This window comes from Podarcis gaigeae, assembly GCF_964106915.1.
Source record: "Podarcis gaigeae genome assembly, chromosome: 8".
Lineage (NCBI taxonomy): Eukaryota > Metazoa > Chordata > Lepidosauria > Squamata > Lacertidae > Podarcis > Podarcis gaigeae.
In genome coordinates this window covers 19,674,178-19,696,895 of record NC_139684.1, presented here as the reverse complement: position 1 = coordinate 19,696,895, position 22,718 = coordinate 19,674,178, and the positions used below count along the sequence as shown (strand labels likewise).

Below are 22,718 nucleotides of genomic sequence, written 5' to 3'. Positions count from 1 at the left end.
GTCACCCAAAAAGCATTGCTGACTCCTCATCATGCACAGTTAGGAAACTCAGAGATGCAAAGCAAAGACCTTAGGAAACTGCCTTTTGCCAATTCAAGACAATTTTCTACAAATTTCAGTGGGTGTACTGTGAATATAAAGGGACGCGGGTGGCGCTGTGGGTTAAACCACAGAGCCTAGGACTTGCTGATCAGAAGGTCGGCAGTTCGAATCCCCGTGATGGGGTGAGCTCCCATTGCTTGGTCCCTGCTCCTGCCAACCTAGCAGTTTGAAAGCACGTCAAACTGCAAGTAGATAAATAGGTACCACTCCGGCAGGAAAGTAAACGGTGTTTCCGTGCGCTGCTCTGGTTCGCCAGAAGCGGCTCAGTCCTGCTGGCCACATGACCCGGAAGCTGTACGCCGGCTCCCTCGGCCAATAAAGCAAGATGAGCGCCGCAACCCCAGAGTCGGTCACGACTGGACCTAATGGTCAGGGGTCCCTTTACCTTTTTACTGTGAATATACCATAGTTGGATACAAGCCCAGTGGTTGATTATTATTATTACTACTACTACTACTACTTTAAAATTATATACCGCCCTTCATCAAAAGATCCTAGGGTGGTGTACAACATTAAAAATATATTACAAAACATCAGTGATAAAAAGCATACTGACAGACAGCCTAAGAACAAAATAGTCATCATAATAGCAGTCCTCTCTCTCTCCACCCCCCCATCCCCTTTCACAGGCCATAGATTATTTAATAGCCATATGGAATGTTTTTGCCTCTCTGGGGAGAGCATTTCACAATCAGGGAGCCACCACAAAAAGGCCCATCTTTAATGACTTCACCGCAGCTCTCCTGGATTTCAGATGGGGAGGGCATTCCCAGCTGAAATGTCAGGGGCTGAATGTGGGACATTCTGCATGCAAAGCAGATGTTCTAGTACTCCGCTATAGCCCCTCCTTTCATAGGATCATAGAATCATAGAGTTGGAAGAGACCACAAGGGCCATCGAGTCCAACCCCCTGCCAAGCAGGAAACACCATCAGAGTACTCCTGACATATGGTTGTCAAGCCTCTGCTTAAAGACCTCCAAAGAAGGAGACTCCACCACACTCCTTGGCAGCAAATTCCACTGTCGAACAGCTCTTACTGTCAGGAAGTTCTTCCTAATGTTTAGGTGGAATCTTCTTTCTTGTAGTTTGGAACCATTGCTCCGTGTCCGCTTCTCTGGAGCAGCAGAAAACAACCTTTCTCCCTCCTCTATGTGACATCCTTTTATATATTTGAACATGGCTAAATATAAGGACATAAGAAGAGCCTACTAAATCAGGCCAATTGTCCATCTTGTCCAGCATCCTGTTCTCACAGTGGCCAACCAGATGCCAGTGAGAAGCCTGAGAGCAGGACCCGATCACAGGAGCACGCTCCTTTCCTATGGTTCCCTGCAACATGTATTCAGAGACATATTGCCTCTGAAAGGCTGAGCATAGCCATTAATAGCTTTGTCTTCTGTGAATTTGCTTCATCTTCTTTTAAAGTCATTCCAAGTTCACGGCCACCTCTGCCTCCTGTGGAAGAGAGTTCTGTAGTTTAACTATGCACTCTGTGAAGAAGTTTCTTTGGTTTTTGAATGTGGGAGGGCTGATCTGGTCCACTTACACCGGCACCCAGGATTAAGGCCAAGACCTGGGAGTGCTCAGTTTGCTGTCTGCATTCCCAATACCTTCCAGCTTAATTGATAGAGTCGGGGGGCCCCTGGGAAAAATTATGGAAAGAAGGTTTAAAATTTACTGCATGCAATGCCTTAAAAGAAAATGTGATGAAAATGATGTACAGATGGTATATTACACCTGTTAAGCTAAAATGTATAAAGTGAGTAATAAATGTTGGAAATGTAAAGAAGGAGAAGGAACATTTTACCATATGTGGTGGGAATGTAAAAAAGTGAAACTTCTGAGAAATAATATATAATGAGATGAAAAAAAATGTTGAAATATACATTTATTAAGAAACCAGAAGCATTTTTACTTGGCATTGTAGGAGATGATATAAAAAGAAAGGATTGTAAATTATTTCTATATGCAGTGATGGCAGCAAGAATATTACTGGCACAAAATTGGAAACAAGAAGAATTACCGACAAAAGAAAAATGGAGGATGAAACTGATGGACTATGCAGAATTAGATAAATTAACAGGAAGAATTCGAAATCTACGGGACCAGAGATTCACAGAAGACTGGCGTAAATTTACGGACTATTTGGAGAGTAATTGCGATGCTCATATTATGCTTGTAGGTTTGCGAGAAGTTTTGTAAGGTGGATTACTTGAAATATTGCCAAAAAAAAAGGTAACGAGGGGGACTGTTAGTTAAGATAATTAAAGGCAATAGGAATTTAAGAAATGCAGAATAAGTGATAAGAACGGAAGACCATCAGAGGGGCTGATGGAAGTCCAAAAAGATTGTATAAGATGTGAAGTTCTGTTGTATGAATGATAACTAATATGTAAAAATTAATAAAAATTATATTTTTAAAAAAGATAGAGTCGGGGGGCTCCCAGCAACTCTCATTAACCAAACTCCCCAAAATCAATGTTTTGGAAGGAAGCAAAACATCTCAAAGCAGCCTTGCAGACAGCCTGGTGGCACGCCAGTAGGTCGGTGTACTATGGCGCTAGTCCAACCGTGGCTTTAGAAGAGGGACAGATCTCAAAGGTAGCCCAGCATCCATTCCACAGACGCCAAATGCGTATGCTTCTCACGCCATGCAGAGAGCGCCAATGTGACAACCGCACCCCAGGAGCCTTCTCCTCTAATGGAGGCTTCTTCAGCTGCTCTGCTGCCTCTCTGCATGTCTGTCAGCTGCATTATGTTCCCAAGCGAACACCTGGAGTTCCTGCATATGCTTCAGAGGACACTTCTGCAGGAGGTGGCAGAGAGCATCTTCCCAGCAAGGAAAAGCTAGAATAGGCTGTAGCTCGGCAGAAGAGACTCTCTGCTTTGCATGCAGTAGGTACCAAGTTCCCAGCCCCACCAGTTAGGACTGGAGGAAATCAAAGCCCTGGAGAGCCACTGCCAGTCAGTGCGGACGGTATGGAGTTAGATTGACCAAGAAGGCTTCCCATGTTCCTTATCTTGAGGGAAGGGTTGTAGCTTCGTGGAAGAGCATCTGCTTTGAACACAGGAGATTCCAGTTGGAATCTGCAACACCTCCAGGCAGGCCTGAAAAGGAGCACTGCCTGAACTTCTGGAGGGCCTCTGCCAACCAGCATAGACCAGAGAGAAGTGAACCTATGGTTCTCCTTATCTGCCCCATCAAGCATGGCCAAGCGCCCAGGGATGATGGGAGGGGATTACAATATTTTAATGATAATTTTGTCCTTTTGAAAGCAGTGTTTTACATGTTATTGTATAGATTGCTGATTCGCATAATGTAAAAAGGCAGCAGAGATATTTTTATAAATAAAATAAAACAAGCCTACCCAGACATGCAGAACATTGGCATGTGTTTTAAACTGAGTTTAAGCTCCTCGTTGATTTTAATTTTTTTTAAGGTTTAAAATAGTTTTTAAAAATAGTTTAAAATACAGTGGTACCTCAGGTTACATACACTTCAGGTTACATACGCCTCAGGTTACAGACTCTGCTAACCCAGAAATAGTGCTTCAGGTTAAGAACTTTGCTTCAGGATAAGAACAGAAATCATGCTCTAGCAGCGCAACGGCAGCAGGAGGCCCCATTAGCTAAAGTGGTGCTTCAGGTTAAGAACAGTATCAGGTTAAGAATGGACCTCTGGAACAAATTAAGTACTTAACCCGAGGTACCGCTGTAGTTTTTAAAAACGTTTCCCCCACAGATTATTTCATTGCTTTATTCTTTTTGTAGACTGCTTTGCGGTTTTGTTTTCTTAAAGAATCAAGTGGTATAGAAATGTTACAAGATGAATAAAAAATAAAAATCTCAAGGACTGCAGCCTGCTGTCAGCTGATCACTCTCCAGTTCCAAGCCCCTGGCTGAAAAAGTAAGGGATGTATCCAACATCAGGCCTGCTCAGAGTAAACACACTGAAATGGATGCACATAAGGAACAGGATCAGGCCAGTGGCCAACCTAGTCCAGCATCCTGTTCTTACAGTGGCAAGCCAGATGCCACCAAGGGAAGCCTGAAAGGAGGATTTGAGCTCAAGAGAATTCTCCCTCCCTGTGGTTTCCAGCAACTGGTATTCATTGCTGCCTCCAATTGTGGTAGGAGAGCACAGCCATCACGGCTAGTAGCCATTGCCAGCCCTCTCCTCCACGAATGTGTCTAATCCTCTTTTAAAGCCACTCAAGTTGATGGCCATCGCTGCCTCCTGTGGCTATGAGTTCCAAAGTACAACTTTGTGCCCCGTGAAGAAGTACTTTTTAAAATCTGTACTGAATCTTCCAATATTCAGCTTCATTGAATGCCCACAAGTCCTGGTGTTAGGAGAGAGAACTTTTTCTCTCTATGCACTTTCTCTGTGCCATGGCATGCATTACCGTATTTTTTGCTCCAAAAAAGTAAGGGGAAATGTGTGTGCGTCTTATGGAGCGAATGCAGGCTGCGCAGCTATCACAGAAGCCAGAACAGCAAAAGGGATCACTGCTTTCACTGCACAGCGATCCCTCTTGCTGTTCTGGCTTCTGAGATTCAGAATATTTTTTTTCTTGCTTTCCTCCTCCAAAAACTAGATGCATCTTGTGGTCTGGTGCGTCTTATAGAGCAAAAAATATGGTATTTTTAAACTTCTGTCATAAATTTCTACCATGTCAGGGTTATTTTAATAGATCTGCTCCGAGTAGGACTTCGTTGACTGAAGCCCCATGCCTTCATCGCTATTGAGAAGGTCTAGAAAGCCAATTGGATGGATTTAGATCTGGGAAAACACACACAAGCTAATGTGTCCTATGTATATTGGCCTCCGATTTCCCCCTTAATGGCTCATGAGCCTCATCAGCTTCCAAGTATGGTCCATTTTTAATAGCCTGCCTGTGGAAAGCAAGGGAGACAAAATACTCAGAGGCCGAGCTGGGATAACAGCATATATTTATTACAAAGGATTAGGGCGTGATGTCACGATTCAGGGGTGGCGGAGCCGAAGAGGAAATGATCACTCAGCTCCTAAATAAGCAGAGAGTTAGCCCAGTCTAAACAGATTTATGTAATTCTGGCGTGCAAGATAATCCCCCTTCCTTCCCCCATCCCCAACAGGCAGAATATGTTCCCTTGCAGTAATCGGGACTTGATAATGGTCACCTTATTCATTAGCAAAAGCATTTGCTCTTCATAAAGGATGTGGGCAGCAGAAGCCTTGGCCTTGGGAGGGGATGGAGATCCTCATGTTTTGACAACTTGTAGGAACATTGTGATCCCGTGCTTGTGTGTGTGTGTGTGTGTGTGTGTGAGAGAGAGAGAGAGAGAGAGAAGGATGCTTGAATACTTTGATGCCTTTGAATTCCACATGATCCCCGCTTCCTGAACTAATGTTTTGCTTTTCAACTTTTCTTTCTTTGTGATTTGTTTTATATATATGCCTGGAGAGCTCTACCACTGAGCTAGGCCCTTCCTTTTTTTCCCCTCAAAATATTTTTATTGCATTTTCAGTTTACAAAAGAAAAAGAAGAAAAAAGAATAATACTCCAACTTCTAAAATACATTTTTAAATTATTATCTGGACTTCCCCACATCTCCCTCCCCCTGCGTTCTTTACAATAAAACATATCAGCAAATTATTACCTTGTTTCGTATCTTATTTATATCTTTCAAAATATTTTACTTCTGAGTTTAAAGTACCTTTTATCCAGTGTTTATACCTTGAAATAAAAATTATAATAACCTTAAATTTCGACTTTTTCTTAATTATAAATTATCTTCCAATTTTCCCAATCTAGTTGCAGGAGCTAAATTCCAAAACATGCAGATTCTTAACATTCATACAACTTATATTGTTTTTGCAAATAGTCCTTAAATTTTTTCCAATCTTCTTCCGTTGTCTCTTCACCCAAATCTCAGATTCTGCCAGTCTTTTCAGCCAGTTCCATATAGTCCATCAACTGCGTCTGCCACTCTTCCAGCGTGGGAAGATCTTGTGTCTTCCAATATTTTGCTATAAGTATTCTTGCTGCTGTAGATGCATACATAAAAATGTTTTATCCTTCTTTATCACCCTTTGGTCCACAATGCCCAGGAGGAAGGCCTCTGGTTTCTTGGGAAAGGTGTACCTGAACACCTTTTTTAATTCATTATAGATCATTTCCCAGAAGGCCTTCACCTTTGGACAGGTCCACCAAAGGTGAAAAAATGTCCCTTCAGCCTCCTTACATTTCCAACATTTATTATCAGACCGATGGTAAATTTTTGCAAGTTTGACTGGGATCATGTACCACCTATATATCATTTTCATAATATTCTCTTTCAAGGCATTACATGCCGTAAATCTCATTCCGGTGGTCCATAACCTTTCCCAGTCTTCGAACATAATGTTGTACCCAATATCCTGAGCCCATTTTATCATGGCTGATTTAACTATCTCATCCTGGGTATTCCATTTAAGCAGCAAGTTATACATTCTCGAAAGTACCTTGGTCTTAGATTCTAACAGTTCTGTCTCTAGTTTAGATTTTTCCACCTGGAATCCTATTTTTTTGTCCGACTTAAAAACTTCTTGAATTTGAGCATAGTGAAACCAATCTTGCACCCTATTCTTTAATTTTTCAAAGCTCAGCAGTCTCCAATTGTCTCCAGTTTTTTCTAGCATTTCCCAATATTTTGGCCATCCGACCTCCATATTGAGTCTTTTTCTAGCCTTGGCCTCCGCTGGTGATAACCACCTCGGGGTCTTACCTTCTAGTAAGTCTTTGTATTTTGTCCAGACCATAAATATAGCTTTCCTGACAATATGGTTTTTGAACATTTTATGAACCTTTACCTTGTCATACCACAAATATGCATGCCATCCAAAAGCGTTGTCATGCCCTTCCAGATCTAGGACATCAGTGTTCTCAAGAAGTAACCAATCTTTCATCCAGCAGAAAGCCGCAGCTTCATAATATAACCTTAAGTCTGGCAGGGCAAATCCGCCTCTCTCTTTGGAATCAGTTAGTATTTTAAATTTTATTCGGGGCTTTTTGCCCTGCCAGACAAACCTAGAAATATCTTTCTGCCACTTCCCAAATGAGCTAGGCCCTTCCTAAGTGGAATAGATGACTTGGTTTCAGCACTTTGCAATGCAACAGCTGTCCAAGAAAGGAAGTACTTGCTGATATCAGGCAGAGGAAGAGAGGAGCCAGTGGGAAGAGGGGGGTAGAAACGATGGGATGGGAAGCAGAAAGTGGGCTAAGAAAATAAACTGGGGAAGCACAGTCGGGAGACTTTGGCCTCAGGGTGGTCTTCTGGAAGCAGGTCTGGAGGAAATGCAGTTCAAAGAGCAGCAAGGAAGCCCAGACTTCCTCTACTTTTCAGGATGGGGTTGCTGGAGAGCCAGTTCCCTTGGTATCCTATGCTCCCAGAGGGAGCAGCTTTTAACAGGATGGGCCACAGCTCAGTAGAGCAACTGTTTGGCATTCAGAAGCTCTCCGGTTCAATCCCCAACATATACAATAGAATTGTAGAGTTGGAAGGGACCCTGCAGATCATCTAGTCCAACCCTCTGAAATGCAGGAATATGCAGCTACCCCATATGGGGATCGAACCTGCAACCTTGGCATTATCAGCACCACACTCTCACCAACTGAGCTATCTAGGCTCTAGGTCATATTGGTGGAACCTAAGACCTTATGCAGGACACGGGTGGCGCTGTGGGTTAAACCACAGAGCCTAGGGCTTGCCGGTCAGAAGGTCGGCGGTTCGAATCCCTGCGACGGGGTGAGCTTCCATTGTTTGGTCCCTGCTCCTGCCAACCTAGCAGTTCAAAAGCACATCAAGTGCAAGTAGATAAATAGGTACCGCTCTGGCAGGAAGGTAAACGGCGTTTCCGTGCACTGCTCTGGTTTGCCAGAAGCGGCTTAGTCATGCTGGCCACATGTCCCGGAAGCTGTACGCCGGCTCCCTCAGCCAATAAAGCGAGATGAGCATCGCAACCCCAGAGTTGGTCATGACTGGACCTAATGGTCAGGGGTCCCTTTACCTTTCCCTTTAAGACCTTATGCATGCAAACCAGAAGTTCTGCCACTGAGCCATGGTCCTTCCCTAAAGACACAGGGATATGGGAAACTATTTTACACTGAATCATCTACCTTATTATTGTTTACAGCAGGGGCACTTTAGAATTTCAGGCAAGGGACACGCCTAGCTTAATCTGGAGGTGCTGGGTATCAAACCTGGGAGCTTCTCCACACCACTAAGATGTGGCCAGTCTCCATCCCTACTGTGGAGTATTGCGAGATAGGTGGGTCCTGGAATCAGCCTCCGACCGCATGCCCACAGCCACAGGGCACACTGCAAAGGACCTCCCTGAAACCTGACGTGGGAGTTAGCTGGACGACCCTTGCAGAAAACCAGACCCACTTTGGGGCTCCCGAAGGCTCTCACGTAGGCACAGAATCCCATGCCAGATCTCAAGAAGGGAAAGGCAGGCCAAAAATGGAGAGAAGAACTCAAGCGTGAAACGGGAGGAGAAGCGGTTGATGCTCTGTGCTTGGAAGCTCATCAGAGGGCCAGCGGCGCAGCCACACCCCAGACTGGAGACGAGAAGCATTTGGGAAGGAGCTCTGGAGATGCCCTCTGGGTTAGGCTTTGTTGTGATGACCCCTGAAACTTCCCTCCACATACCACAGTGCAGCCCACTCATAAAGCTTCCCTTGTTTCCAATTCCATGGGAAGGAGATGGGGCCGCAGCGCCTGGCGTACAACTCCCCCCCCATTCATTTCCTTTTCGAGCAGCATTGGTCCAGTTTCTAATTTTTCTTTCCTCATGATTGCCCTAAGAGTTTTGTCATCTGCCCAGGCCCGGGAGTTCACAAAGTCAGGCATGTCCTCGTAGGGTGGACCAGGACAGCCTGTTCTGTTTCCTGTGCTGAATGCAAGCCTATGTGGGGTTGGATCTTTCAGACCCTGGTGTTCGAGGGCAGCAGAGATGCCATCTTCCTTCAAAAGCCTTCTCAAAACTCCAGGAAGCCTTTGACACAACCCTCTCTTACATCTGTGCCCTATATGGCTTAGGCCCAGGCTATCTGAAGGACTGTATCTTCCCACTTGAATCTGCTTGATCTCTGAGATCTTTGGGGGAGTCTCTTAGTCCCAGCACCCTCGCAGGGACACTTTGTGTGGAGGCAGGAGTGTGCCTTCTCAGTGGTGGCTCCCAAATTTGGAACTCCCTTCCTAGAGAGGCTAGACTGGCTCCCTCCTTGTTGTCTTTCTGCCGGCAGGTGAAGATTGTTGTATTCAAACAGGCCTTTGGGAGCTGGCTGCTTTTTATGGTAATGGCTTTTAAGAGTGTTGTGCTGTTTTTATTATTTGCATTTTAACAGATTTCTTTTTATATTGTTTTGATTATGTTAGAGTTTAATTACTTTTTAATAATTATCTTTTATAGATTTTTAGCTTTTTATATTTTATCTGGGTTGTTTTAATTTGTCTAAGCTGCCTTGAGTCCTGGTCTGGCAAGAAAGCAAGACAGTAATAGTAATAATAGTATTAATATTGCTGGGGTGGGGACCCTCAGGCCTGGGATCTGAATGCAGCCCCCAGGCCTCTCATTCAGGCCCTCGAGACTCTCCCCCACTCCACAGTCCCTGGTTTAGACAACTCTCTTCTAGAAAGATGATTCTGCTCTGATCATTCCCAAGGTTGGTTCTCACTGCAGTTAACCTCCTTGCCGCTGTCTCTTTGTCCGCTGTCTCGGAGGGAGCTGCAACAATTCAGGCAGGTTGAAGATCCGTCATCGTAAGTGGCTTGCCCCGGCCTGCTAGCAGAAGGACAGTTTCGTCGTTAATTGAAGGTGGGATGAGAATAAGATGGAGCGAGGCAAATGGGGAGAGCTGACGGCTCTTCTGATGGTTACAAATGATCCACATGAATAGGCTTGCCAGCTCAGGGGAAATTGCTGTTGCCTGTGGCAACTGTGGAAGCTGAATTCCAATGGTATTGTGATTTATAGATAATATAAGCACAAGAACGTAAAGACTGGCTGCTGGATCAGGCCAATGGCTCACCTAGTCTAGCCTCCTGTTCTCACACTGGCCAACCAGATGGCAATGGGAAGCTCACAAGTGGGAACTGTGTGCAGCCACCTTATCTAGTACCCCTTGCTAGCTTTATCCTCTATGGATTCATCACATGCTGCTTTAAAGCCGCCCAAGGACAGTATAGTGGAGATGAACTCCCTCTTGCATCAGGCCCATCTAACTCAGCATCTTGTTCTCACAGCGGCCATCCAGATGTTCACAGAAAGCCCAGAAGCAGGAATGCAACAACGCTTTCTCCATTTCTGATTCCCAGCATTTCCAGAGAAGATTTTCCATCTGAAATATGGGAGAGCTGCTGCTGGTCAGGTCAAATTTGGATTTCAAGACCGATACTGATAAGGATCTGGCACATGGAGGGGGGAAAGGTCCCCTGCCCCTTCTATAGGGGAAGGGCCATTGCTTATATGCAGAATGCCCCAGATCCAATTGCTGGCATCTCCAAGGAGGGCTGGGAGAGACTCCTTGCCTGAAAACCTGAAGCGCTACTGTCAATCAGTATGGACTGAGCTAAATCGACCAATGGTCTGACTTGGTGTAAGGCATCTTCCTATATTCCTGCTTGACTGGGAAACAGGATGCAGGCCTTGATAGGCCTTTGGCCAGATCTAACAGGGCTCTCCTGTGGTACTTACCGGTACATGGGCCTGTTTGTGAGAGGCACTCTACTTACCCTTGGACCTCTCTTCCTGTTATACATAAGGTTACCAGCTGGAGCTGAACAAAAGCTTACGCTTTTGTCACTGGTCATTGTGACCCTGGGTGGATACTTCCTGGATGATTCCGACAAGGGAATTCCTTTGCCAGCCCACATGAAAGAGGTAGACAAACCAGCTAGCCAGGCAGAAGGGATTGCTTAAACCAACACTTTTGTTGGGACGTAGGAAGCTGTCTTAACCTGAGTTAGGCCATTTGTCCATCTAGCTCAATACAGTGGTACCTCGGGTTAAGTACTTAATTTGTTCCGGAGGTCCGTTCTTAACCTGAAACTGTTCTTAACCTGAAGCACCACTTTACCTAATGGGGCCTCCCGCTGCCACTGCGCTGCTGGAGCACGATTTCTGTTCTCATCCTGAAGCAACGTTCTTAACCCAAGGTAATATATCTGGGTTAGTGGAGTCTGTAACCTGAAGCGTATGTAACCTGAAGTGTATGTAACCTGAGGTACCACTGTATAGTGTACACTGACTCGCCAGAGAGACATTATTATTATTATCATCATCATCATCATCATCATCATTCATATACCACCCTATACCCATATATCTCAGGGCGGTTCCCAACATGAATCACAATATAAAAAACACAGAATACATAATAAAAACAAAAACAACCCAATAATCCCCACTCCCACAACAGCTTTTAAAAGGGCATCAGGTGTCAATCAGCCAAAGGCCTGATTAAAGGCCTCTTCTGGCTCTTCAGACAAGGAGTCTTCCCAGCAACACCTGGAGATGCCTGGAGATTGAACCTTGGGACCTTTTACATGCAAGACAGATACTCTTATCAGGATCAGTCTCATGGGCCCAAATTTGACAGGCAGGCATAGGCACCCACCTGTTAATCACCGTCGGTCGTTAATGATATAGTCTGATCATTAAAGGGGCATCTCCCTGCCCACCTGTGAGAATCTCTGCTGAGGGAAAAATGAGAAAGAAGGTTTTTCTGGATCAACCAGCAGTTCCTTTTCTTTGACTTAAGAAAGATGCGTATCAGCCAATGCCTATCACCAAAGCTGTGTAGGAGTTCCTAGGACTGGCTCAACGGGATATGGCTCCAGGTCAGAGGTGAGGTGTGAGTGATCCAGTGCTGCCTTTCTGGTTTTCAGCCTTAGGGCCACATTCCCTTCTAAGAAACCTTCTGAGGGCCGCATGCCAGGGATAGGCAAATAATGTAGCTTTTTGGCAGGTGATAGCCTGCAGCAGAATGGAAACAGGGTTGCATGTGACGGATACAGAGCAGAGTGGAAAACAGTGCCTTCTTGCACTCATGAGCTTTTGCTCCCTGAATTAAACCACTTGGATTGTTAAAGGTCTGGAGTGATGGGAGTTGTAGTCCACAACATCTGGAGGACACTACATTAGCTGAAATAAAATAATGTCATGAAAACATGACAGCAAGCCCTGAGTCCCTTCCAGTTCTTGGGATCCTGTATCTGTGTGGCAGAATGTATGAGAGCCAGCTTGCCCAACCAATTCCTTTGCCTAGGTAGTGGCTTTGGCTGTTGTGGAGAAGCTAGATCTTTTAGGGGTGTTAATGCTATGAGCCCCTCCATTTTATTCCAGAGAAACATTACCTGGGCAAGTACCTGGAGCCCCTGGATTCTCTCACCCCTTGGAGATTAACAATATGCAATAAATCAATCACATTAAAACACTACAGCAGTTCAAACAGGAGACTTGGGTCATGTCATCATGGGAACAAATCTCTGTCCAAAAACTTGTGCATCTGCAAATGCCAGCGGCATGCCAATGAAGATAGGGCTTCTCATGGTTCAGCGGGGAGTGGAGAAGCAAGTTGGATGGCCAGCAGGGTTGCTGCAACTGCACTGAGCCGGGGAGTTGACTAGATGGCCCCCATGGTCTTTTCTGAGATAGGCTGTCCCTTTCTTGCGATCCCTTTCCCATCTTTCCAGTGCTTGTCAGCTGGGTTCCACCTCACAGAAGCACCGTCCACACAATTTGGCCCCTCTGGTTCAGGCAATTTTGACAGATCTTGGCAGCTCTTGAAAGGAAATCTGTTCTCCTAGGCCTGGCTCGAGATCAGCTTCAGCAATCCAGACCTTTGTATTCAAAGCCAGGAAGCTGACTGTGGAGCGTCTTAAATGATAGCTTTGGAGGGCCAACTCAGAAACACTTGAAGAAAGATGAGCCAAAAAGATAGGCGGTTTAGATCCCACCCCAGTGAAGGCTTTTGAGCCATTCTCCCATCTTGTTTTTGCTTAGTGAGTTGCATAAGAAGAGCCCTCCAAGTTTATGCCAATGGTCCATCTAGTCCAGCATTCTCTTCTCACAGTGGACTACCAGATGCCCATGGGAAGCCCACAAGCATAACCTAGGTGTCACAGCAACTCTTCCCTCCTGTGGTTTTCCAGCAACTGGTATAAAGAGGCATACTGCTGCCCATTGTGGAGGCAGAACACTCTTCAGGTGAGAAAGGAACTAAGAGGGGCTTACAACAATAACAAGATGTCCCCTGTCCTCTCAGGCTTACAATCTAAAAGACACAACACGAAAGGGAAAAGGATTGGGAGGGAGGAAGAAATGCCACTCCTCCCAATTCAGGCACTAGAATTTTCATTCAGCTGCTCCTTCTTTAGCCACTGGATGGGGCCACGTTGATCTCTATCTCCTCCTCCCTCCCAGCCCCTTTTCCTTTTGTGTTGTGTCTCCGAGATTGTGAAACTGAAGTTGAGGGCTGCCTTCTGATCTTTGTAAGCCTCTCTGGGAACCGTTTTTTCGCCAAATAGCAGCATAAAAATGCCAATAATAATGAAGATGATAATCTAACCTTTTGCTATGACGTTCTTCCTGGTTTATCCTTAGGTCCAAACACAGACGTATTCTTGGCATCAGACATGCAAAGCTTTTCCATCCCTCTAAAATGGTGATGTAATTTGTAGGGTCGACCTACAAATTGGATTAGAGCAGCCTGTTGGCATTTAATTGCCCTCTTCCTGAATCCCATGGATGAGCACCCTCCGCCCTCCACAATTTACTCCTCTTTTAACACGACCATTTCTTGAATTTCCCAGAATATAAATCTAATTAGATTACAGGAGGTGGGGAGGTCTCCTGGGAGGAGAAGGGCAGTTCACTGGCTTCTGGGCCATCTGTCAAGAGGGGAGGGTTGCTTGCCATCCTTATTCGGGAGTTTTCTAAGCTGCCCCCCCCCAAGAACTCCTTTTTGCAGTTAACCCCACAATAACCAGAGAGCATTTTCTGTTCCTCCTGCAAAATAATGCACACAAACTACACTGTATAAATCCTGCTTTTTTTTGTTTTCTCGGACAGTCGTACCTTGGATCTTGAACTCCTTGTGAGTCAAATGTTTTGGCTCCTGAACGCCGCAAACCCGGAAGTGAGTGTTCCGGTTTGCAAACATTCTTTGGAACCTGAACGTCCGACGTGGCTTGCTCGGCTTCCGATTGGCTGCAGGAGCTTCCTGCAGCCAATCAGAAGCCGTACCTTGGTTTCTAAATGTTTTGGAAGTCGAACGGACTTCCAGAAAGGATTCCGTTCGTCTTCCGAGGCACCACGGTATAATCATTCCGAGAATCCCACAATGAACCTGCATGTCTGAATCCAGTCCCTGGAGACCTGCCAGAGCTCTGCATTTTGTACAACCAGTGTGTGAATGTTGTAGCATGTAGTAGTCCTGCTTATGGACCCAGCGGGCCCGCCAACCCCCTTTTCAGGACACTCCATTCCGTTGCCTAGTTTTCTGGTCATTCCCCCTTCCAACCGCCAGACAGCACCCTGCGATGGACTGAGCATTCTCACTCTGTTCCTACTCTCATAAATGATTTTGTACTTCTGCAAATCCATAGTACCCAACTGTCCCGTTTTTACTGGGACATTACAGAATTACAGAACCCATTCTGGCTTCTGATTCCATCCTGGGATGTCCCAGGATTTCAGACAAGGAGGACCAAAAGAGCGCGGAACCCAAATAAGCTCATTAGCAGGACTAATGTAAAAGTAGCATTTAAACAGATTATTATGGGAAACTAAAGAATAACTTAAAGATGGAGTAATGTGGAAAATGCAGTATGAAAATTAAAATTTAAAAGAAACCACAAAAGGTGGGGGGGAGGGAAGTCGAATGTATGTGTACAGTGGTACCTTGGTTCTCGAACGAAATCTTTTCTGGAAGCCTGTTTGGCTTCTGAAATGTTCAAAAACCAAGGCGCGGCTTCCCATTGGTTGCAAGAGCTTCTTGTACTCAGCGGAAGCCAAGTCGCACCTTCTGGTTCCGAGAAACGTTTGAAAACGAAAGCATTTACTTCCGGGTTTTCAGCATTGGGAACCGAAACATACAACAGCGGGGGTGTTCGGGAACTGAGGTTCCACTGTATTAGAAATGTATGTGATTTGTGTTTTTGTTATTTGCATGTTTGTAATTTTTTTTTGGAAAAACCGAAAAATAAAATTTATAAAACAAACAAACAAACAAACAAACAAACAAACAAACAAGAGTGCAGAACCAAAATACATGTGAGGAGGGCTGCAGTGTTAAATGTCAGGAAGTTGCAGCCCTCCTTGTGTGGGTGAATGATGCGATCTAGCAAATGGCGATAGCAGTGGGATGGGGTGAGTTCGTAAACTGGGAAGCGGCGATGGGGGACGTGAGCTGACAAGCAGCGGCAATGGGACGGGGTGGGAAATATTCTGATTTGTTTGGGAGAAATGCTGGAGCGTTCACAAACCTTGAGCCCTCACCATGTAGTTGGGGGTACTGTTTTGGTTTTGGGGGAAGGACCGTAGCTCAGTGCTAGAGCATGTGCTTTGCATGCAAAGAAAGTTCAAAGGTTCAATACCTGACATCTACAGATAGGACTGGCAATGTCTCCTGGAGAGCAGCTACCAGCCAGTGTTGGCAGTGTTTCGCTAGTCAAACCAATGCTTCGACTTGGTGTAAGGTAGATTCCTATAAATTTGTGAAAGGACCATAGCTCTATGCTAAGATGGTCTGCTTTGCATGCAAAAGGTCTCAGGTTCAACTGATATTTCAGGTAGGGCTGGGAGAGTCCTGCCTGAGATCCTGGAGAGCTGCTGCTAGTCAGTGTAGACAGTACTGAGCAAGATGGACCGAGAGTCTGATTCAGCATAAGGCAGCTTCCTTATGTCTTAATGGCAGTATCCATCTTAATGGATGCTCAGTAGTAGAGCATCTGCTTTGCATACAGAAGATCCCAGGTTCAGTCCTGGGTATCTTTAGGTAGGGCTGGGATTTAACCCCTGCCTGAAATCCTGGAAAGCTACTGCCAGTCAGTGTTGGCAGTACTGAACTAGATGAAGCAGTGCTCTGACTTAGTATAAGGCAGCTTCATATCTTCTTGGTGAAGGATCCGCTCTCAGAGAACTGAGTTTGCTGTTATACTGGATTTTAAAAGTCTTTGGCTTTTTGCCTCCTAGGCATTTTTGTCCTTTGTTCGGATCATCCCAAGGGCTTTGCTAGGTACCTAAGGGCTACGGCCACAGGTTCATGGCACAAATCTGCATAAAATGTATTTATGTTAATTTGTGTGTGTCTAGATCCCCCTGGGAAATTAAGATGATGTGTGGCTGGGATCTCACCTAGACATCTGCCTCCCCATAAATATCTCTTGGATAAATCTCTGTCATTGGAGGACCAAGTCTTATATACCAGCTCCACGAAGTATGTCAGCTGTGGCTAAATCTGAATCAGGAGAGCTTGGCCACTGAAGTCCACATATTGGTAGCTGTGTTCATACAGTGTCTGATGTAAAAGCTATCTTCCAGTAGAGCCTATTTCTGTTGGGGATCGGCAAATCTGTTTTGCTTTTTCTGTTTCCCATTTTTCCAGCCTTTTAAGCTCAATTCTCCTCTTCTTTACTCTGACTTTTTGACACTTCAGATGTTTTAGAACCCACCTTATTTCTGTGACTGTAAGTTGTTTTAAGATGTTTTTAACATTGTGGTTTAATTGTTGTAACATGACCTGGGACCTTAGGTTGAAGAGTGGGTAATACTGTTGCAACTTCAGCAATATTGTTCTTGTTGTTGTTGGGCGGATAATGTTGTTGTTGTTGTTGTTCTACATTGCTTTACGGATTTAATTATCTTTTTAAGTCATTTTGAAAACTCACCAGTGTGAGTTTCTACTTATATACACATTCGTGTGCAGGTCTGCCTTATACACACATTTTTCGCAAAGTGGTTTTCCATGATAGTATGGATTTTTGAATGCAGCTATTACTAATACAGACATTTTTATGCACACTCCCCCCTCCCCCCCCAATATATGCCTTTCTGTACAAATTACCTGGCTGGAGAACTGCTTTGCTGTGTCGGCTTTCAAAAGGTGGTTGCGTTTCAGCACAGGTGTTGTTACTGGAAGCAGCAGTTACGTGGGTTTGCCATTCAATATGAGCTGAGCTGAATGCCTTCCTCACCCCCAGCTTCTGCCCATGGAAACCGAGGGACGCCGAGGTGCTGCCATCTTGTCCTTCGCCTCAGGCGGCAAAACATCTTGAGCTGGACCTGCTCCCCTACGCATTTCTAACCGCAACCTCTTTTAAAGCAGTGTTTCTCCTTTCATTTTAAAGGCAGGCTCACTTCTGGTTCTGGAGGCACAACAACCTATAAGGCTAAGCAACCTATAAAAATAAACAAATAAGTAAAAGTTCAGTGAGTGGGCTGAAATGTCAGCTCCCTACACCTTTCCCATTGTGCTTTAAATCACCCGCCACAATGTGGCTTTTCTTCACACACTGTCTCCTGACTCGTTCAGGCACACTTTTTACCTCAGCTTATTATGACTTTCCACCTCACCCACCTCAAATCCGCCAAACCAGGGGCGACAGGCAGCAAGGGGGGAAACAAGAGTTCACAACTTCAGCGGAAACGGGGCCCTCTCGTTCAGGCTTCATCTAATATGGCCCTCATGTTTGCATTTGCGGTTTCTGGTTATGAATCAGAGCAGGGTAGAGGAAGCCGGGAGAGAGAAAGAGGGGAAAAGAAAGAGGAAAGAGGGAGTCAGACCTCAGGCTAACTATATCCCCCCTTGGAGAGCTTTTTGAGTGAAAGAGGCTTGTTTTTTCTGGCAAAAGGCGGAGACCTTCTCAGACGGCGTCCCATTGCTATTCAGGATTTACTCAAAGAGAGCTCTGGCAGAACAAGTGGTTCTGGGGGCTTCCCTCTCCCCCTTTCCGATGACCTTTCCCCCCATATTCTTTAGCGAGAAGGCACAAAAATACCTGGGTGTCTGACAGAGAGATTCGTTTATACGACACATGTGCAATAATGGCAATCTGAAGAGGAGGCAGCCCATGTTCAAAGATGGCTGCACTTGTGTCAAGAAACATGGTGGCTGTTTTGAGAACCAGGCCTAAACCAAAATTCCTGGCCGAGATCAGGAGTGATGAGGTTGGAAGTTGCCAGTTCCCAATTCCACCTCAGTTGCAAGCTCCAAAATGGGATGTAGTGGTTAGCGTGTCAAGCTAGGACTGAGAAGTCCCAGGTTCAAATTCCTGCTGCAGATAACTCTGCCAGTCACACTCTCTCAGCCTAACCAACCTCGCAGGGTTGTTGTGAAGGTGAGGGGCACCTGTGCTACCTTGAGTTCCTTGGACAAAAAGCAGGCTATAAATGCATTTAATTAATGCCCTTCTGCCTCAGCACCTCCCATTTGTGTTGTGGGGGGATAACAGTACTGGCTTCCTAACCTTGCAGGGCTGTTGGAAGCTTGAGTTTGCTAATGGATGTGATGGCATGCATACCATCTGATACACAGAGAGGAAAACACAATTGTATTTCTCTCTGTTCTTGCATCAAGTAGTTCTTTCTATTTACACCCACAGACCATGTCTGCACCATATATCTGAAGTACTAGTAAACAACTTTAAAAAGCCAAGGCTTCCATTGAAGAATCCTGGGAACTGTAGTTTTTTAAGGGTCATTAGGAGCACCCTATTCCCCACACAGAGCAACAATCCCTAGAGTTCCATGGGAAGAGAGATTGGTTTGCTAAACCACTCTGGGAATTGTAGCTTTGTGACAGCAATAGGTGGTCTCCTAACAACTCCCAGGCACACTTAACAAACTATAGTTCCCAAGATTCTTTGGTGGTGGGGAAAACTACCACTGTTAAAGTGCTATAACAGCGCTTTAAATGGAAGGTGCAGATGTGACCGTACGCCTCTCAGGAAATTACTGATGGGATAAGATGCCATCTTTTCAGCCTTGCTTGTGTGTGTGTGTGTGTGTGTGTGTGTGTGTGTGTGTGTGTATTGCTGTGGCATAAATTTGGAGAAATTGGATTATTTGGATTATTGGGGGATTAGCCAATCAAAGTGATAAGAGACTATCTCGCTGCTTCTGACAATGCGATCCTGCCAGCAGGCGGGAGAACAGAGAGCTGGGTTTCCGCCAAGCCTTTGTTGGAGAATCCGTGAGAGGAATTAATAGTCTTCAGACTAAGGGCAGCGAACAAGCGCTGGAATCTGTTCTGCCATTCACAAAGGAAAATGAGAGGCTGCTATATGCCAAGCCACATCCTTGAGCTATCTAGTTTAGTACTGTCTACACCAGGGATAGCCGGTGTGGTGCACGTTCAGGTCTGATGTTTGGCCTTTCTGGCAGGGGCTGATGGGAGTTGGTCTGGAGAAGCGTCATATTGTTGTCTACCTTTGGTCTACACTGACTGGCATAGCCTCTCTAGAGGTTTCAGACAGAACATTCCCAGCCCTACCTGGAGATGCCACAAATTGAACCTGGGACCTTCTGCATGCAAAGCCAATGCTCTGCCACTGAGCTCCAGCCCTTCTACACCCAGGACGCTTGCCTTATACTGAGCCAGACCCACTGGTCCACCAAGCTCAATATAGTCAACACTGACTGGCAGAAGCTCCCTTGAGTGTCAGGAGCGAACGGGACAGCAGGGAGACTGGCACGGTGCAAATGCATAGACAGAGCCACTCAGGTGTTCCTGCCAGTGCATTTGCAGTGCGGCACACCAACCTCCCCACTGGGTCATCAATGCTCCTCCCTTTGCCAGGATGCACTCAACTGCCAGGAGGTCAGGTGAGTGCTGCTGCCGCCCCACCACCTGCTTTTGCTAGACTCAGCCATTCTGTTCAGCTCCCTGAACTGTTTCCACTCCTGCTGCTTCTCTTTCAGAATGGCAAATTTGAGAAATGTTCCCTGAGCCTGCTTTTCCCCCTTCTCCCTCCCTACCCCGTTTTCCTTGTGTGTCGTGTTCTTTTACAACGCTTGAGAAGAGGGACTGCCATAGTCCGCCACACCAAACTCGGCCCCTTCCCCTACTGCTTCTAGGGGTGCAGGTGGCCAGTTTGCCATCTCCTCTGCAGATTCAGGAGCCACAAGGCTTGATAAGATAGTCCAATGTGCGGAAATATTGCACAGTGGGGGGGTTTGTTGGAGGCCCGTTGCAGAAAACACAGCTGTCAGTGTTGAAGCTTGACAATTGAGTTCCTGTAGCAGAGGCCAGACGAGAAAGGGAGAATATTATCTGCTGCTGGGCCTTGAAAATGCTCCAGTGTTCATGGGAAACAAAGGGAAAAAGTCATTAGCATCCAATTCTCTGTCTTGTCTTCTTTTTAAAAATAAAAAATATATAGTCAAGAGGGACGAGTAGCTATCAGTTGCAAAATACATGCTCTGTGCAGATTGATGGGCTTGTCTGTAGTCAATTGTTGTGGACTTGAAGGGGAAAACAAGCGATGGAGTGTGCAGCTATATGATGTCCATGGCTGGTGCCCATCTCTGCCAAGTAGAAACACCTGCAAGATGGAGCTGGGATGGCTGGATTGGGAAGGGTTAAAGCGCTTCCGCCAGCATCTTCCCTGGCTTTCACGCTTCCGAGTCCCCCGGTAGACAGTGCCAGCTGCCAGCTCAGTTTATGAATGAGGCCGGAGCGCAGTTACACAGAGTTGCAAAAAAAGAAGGAAGTTGAAATGAAAGACTCTGTCATTGCAGCTGTCGAAATCAATGGCAGGGCTCCCTCCCTCCCCCCTCCCCACCGTCCTTGTGTCCAGCCTGCTGCGAAAATAAAAAGGATGCCGGATCCAGGCCAGGAAAGAACTGGCAGAAATGTTTGCCACTGAAGCGAATGCCAGCTACAAATAGCCTCGGATGAGAGACGGAAAGGGCAAATTATTTCTAGAGAGCAGAAGGGCTCTTATGGCCCTCTGTTGTCTAACTTGGTTCGCCCTCAGTATTTAGTCACTTAAATTTTGGGAGAAAAGTGAGCAGTTAGAACCCCATCATTTTTGCAATAGTATTTTTTTGGTTTGTTTTGCAACTATAACAAAAGGAAATTTTTAGTTTGCGTTTAAAATTTTAAAAAATAACCCATCAACCCTCACTTAAATGTCTTAATGCAAGCAATCGCTGTGTCCAAATAGATAGCCCAAGCCCAATCGACGGTGGTAAGATAGATGTAGAAAGGGGATTATTTTTATTAGTGGTGTGGTATAATGGTTAGAGTGCCAGATCTGGGAGGCCAGGTTCAAATCTCCATGCAGTCACATGAAGGTTCGTGGGTGACTTTGGGCCAGTGGCTCTCAGCCCAGCTTACCTCACAGGGTTGTGGGGATTTATTCAGGAGGGAAAGAACCAAGGATGCCACCTTTAGCTCCTTGAAGAAAGTGGTGAGATATAAATGCAACAAACAAAATAACATAACAACATAACATACCATAACATAACATAACATAACATAACATAACATAACATAACATAACAACAACATAAAACATAACATAACAACAACATAACATAACCAGCTCCTTACTGGCAATGGGGTATATATTTGAAGCTCAGATGTAGTGGAAATTCATTCCTCAAAAGCTCCTCATGTTTCCCTAGCCTAGAGGAAGGCTACACTCCATTCCTGTGGAGCATTTTTGCCTTCCCATGGGTCTCGGCTTAACCCTGCTGTGGAGCAGTCCTGGAAAGGGAAGGAAGCTTCCGGAAGGCTGCTGGCTCTGTGTAAACAGGGGCGGGATACAGGGAATACTTTAGGAATCACTTTACAGAGCAAATTTGCCCAATATAATGCACTTTAATATGCCATTTGCATCAATACATGTGCTTACATGAACACTCTATTCACTTAGAGCATTTGTGCCCTGCTCTTCAGCCAGCAAAAGCTCCCAGGGTGACTTAACATACAAATGAATTAGAAGAAGACGGTCCCTGCCTGCAGGTTTGCAGTCTAAAGAACACGACACACAAGGGGAAAGGGACAGGGAGGGAGGAGGAAAAAAGCAGCAGCAGCAGCAGCAAAGTCAGGCACAAATGCTTAAATAGTAGTAGTTCTTATGATGATCATCTGGCATAGAGACACCTCAGGGACAGGAGGCGCCCAGCAGAGCTGGTCTTTTGACCAAGCTGATGGAATGCGCCCTGCTTCCCACCAACCGCTGCTACTTGGTGAGAATGCATTTACTCCAGTTATATGCATCTTTGTACAACATTACTTGGCTTGAGAACTGCATTGCAAAAGTCAGAGAAGTGCAGATTTCATAGGATGGCTGTGCTTCGGTTTGCATATCGCTTCAGAAAGTGGGAATAAAGGCAACTCATGCCTTTAAATGTGAGCTGAATCGAATTTCTCCACCATCCTGACCCCAGAGTTTGTGCCGGCTATGTATAGGAACAGTTACATTAATAGGCTGGCAGGGATGCTGCCAGTCAGTGCAGACAGTGCAGAGCTAGATGGACCAGGTGGTCTGCTTCCTTTGTTCCCTAAGTACTTCCTTTTGTCAGAAGGGATCTTCAGCCAATCAGTTATGAAGGAATATCTAATGCACAGTAGGA

General features: G+C 45.5%; 1 protein-coding gene and 1 long non-coding RNA gene across 5 annotated transcripts in view; both read left to right on the top strand.

The window, feature by feature from the left end:
- The window catches only part of ACAP3 (ArfGAP with coiled-coil, ankyrin repeat and PH domains 3), a 146,946-nt gene that overhangs the window by 12,324 nt on the left and 111,904 nt on the right, over positions 1–22,718 (top strand). The window lies entirely within an intron of this gene.
- On the top strand, positions 558–2,140 carry LOC310850931. The gene is made up of 2 exons (XR_014567487.1): positions 558–975; positions 1,303–2,140. It is a non-coding gene; the product is annotated as an uncharacterized lncRNA (long non-coding RNA).